The 1,997-nt window shown below is 34.7% G+C and overlaps 1 non-coding gene across 1 annotated transcript; it reads left to right on the top strand.

Annotated features, from left to right (window-relative positions):
• The first annotated feature begins 267 nt into the window (after window positions 1–267).
• Window positions 268–371, top strand: LOC125475087. The gene has a single exon (XR_007256404.1). It is a non-coding gene; the product is annotated as a small nucleolar RNA R71 (small nucleolar RNA).
• Window positions 372–1,997: the final 1,626 nt, after the last annotated feature.

Here is a 1,997-nt window from a genome sequence, read left to right as displayed (position 1 = left end):
AGTAAGATGGGAGTATTCGTCATTGGGGAGAAACCAAGCGTTGGAATGCCTTGCTGCCTCATGTATTGTGCATCGGTAGTTGATGACAAAATTTCAGGCTTTGCAAGTTTCCCTCCAGCTGATTCGATAGCTTGTTTGAAAACTGACCACCTTAAAGTAGAAAATGCATTTTTATCTTTGTATGACCCACCGCATGAAGCATTGAAGAGTTTTTGTAGTCATATTTAACCCTCTGAAAAATATATGCATTTGATCAGTACTGTTAATACCAGAATGTGGACATTTTCTAATCAACTCTTTGAACCATTCCCACGCCTCATGAAACTCTTCATTTGGTTTTGGGCAAAAGATAAAATTTGAGTTCTCATGTCAAGAGTCTTTGAAGCTGGATAATACTTGCTTAAGAATTTTTCATTGAGTTGGTTCCAAGTGCTAATGCTTCCAAATGGAAGTGTGATGAGCCATCTCCTTGCTTGGTCTTTTAATGTGTAAGGAGATAATCAAAGCTTAATAGATTCGGCTGAAAATCCTCTCACCAAAATATTCTTGCAACCCATTAAAAATTCTGCAATGTGCATGTTAGGATCGTCGGTTGAGAACCTATGAAATGCAGGTAGAATATTCAACATGTGCTGCTTTATTTCGAATGTAGACCCTTCCTCCACTTCCGGATAAGTATTGCAACTTGATATGTTAGTGGCATGAGCTGTTAATGAATCCCCTAAAGGTTGACCATGCTTTGGAATAACAAAAGCTATTGTTTCCTTACTGTGCAGATCCCCAGAAAATAAAGACTGCAGAAAAATCCCCTGCAATGAAGGAATCCACTGCAAATTTTGCTCCCTACGTCTCCTTAAAATCTGCTCAGGTTCCGAATCAAATGGAATCATTTTTTGCATTGCTAAACGGGTGCTGACCATGCACAGATTGTTGTAATCTGCACTGTAGTACTGCTGTAATATGTAAAAATAAAATAAAAACGAAAAAAAAAATTAATTTTTTTAAATGTAAATATACATCAATAACTAACTGAAAATCTGATTAGAACGAATTACTTTAAATAATCCTCGGCAGCGGCGCCAATTTCTTGATAAGGATTTACCACACAGACAAACGGGCTAAAAACTCCTATAATACTTGCAACAATGACAAGGTTATTGTAGTATAAACGGATCTTGCAAGGTCGTTCTCCACAGGGATTATTAAATAATTCGAAACAAATCAAATTCCAACTAATTATTGTAAAATAGATATTTGAGAAAATTGAGGAATTTGTCACCTTCTAGGTAATCATGAAGGATAATATTCCAAGAGCCCCTTGATGATTTATCTCTAGAAGTCTTTGGCCAAAGCAAGGAACAGAAGATGCATTAGGGCTATCATATTCATGCTTAGAGTTTGACAAATGTTCCATGCTCTAAAATATAAGATCGGAATATAGTAGACAAAGGAACTAAATTGCATTGTAACCATAACTAACATTCTAAATACGTGTTGTATATATTCATACACATTATGCCAAATCTGGGTAGTCGAAAACCATTGCTAGATGTTACTATTTGGTTTGTGGATAATCCTACAAGGTTGAATTTTGAAGGGTTTCTAATTATGTAAAATATTGTTAAAAAGTTATGTTAAATTAGATTAATTAGATTAATCAAATTATCCACTGCTAGCTTTAATGGAATTAGAATGATATCGAAGGATAAAATTGGTGAATGTTGAATTTAATATAAATGGTTTATATTAAATGTTTTTTATTTTAATTAAATGGTTTGGGCCTTCTATTTATTTTAGGTTACTCATTGAATCCTCAAGGATACAAGTGTTAGGATTTGTCCACGAGACGAGTTTATTTGTCTCGCCATGTCCTAGTCGATGAGGACTCATTTCCTTTTAAGGAACTTACATTTCACAAGGAAACGAACTCCACACAAGGTAATTTATCTAACCTTGACCTCTTATTTACTTTTGATCTTCACCATTCTCATCCATCT

Source organism: the organism of the source record quoted next, unplaced genomic scaffold (assembly GCF_019419815.1).
Source record: "Pyrus x bretschneideri cultivar Hongxiangsu unplaced genomic scaffold, Pyrus_bretschneideri_v1 Contig132, whole genome shotgun sequence".
Lineage (NCBI taxonomy): Eukaryota > Viridiplantae > Streptophyta > Magnoliopsida > Rosales > Rosaceae > Pyrus > Pyrus x bretschneideri.
The sequence above is the reverse complement of the archived record's forward strand: the minus strand, read 5'-3'. Positions and strand labels throughout refer to the sequence as shown.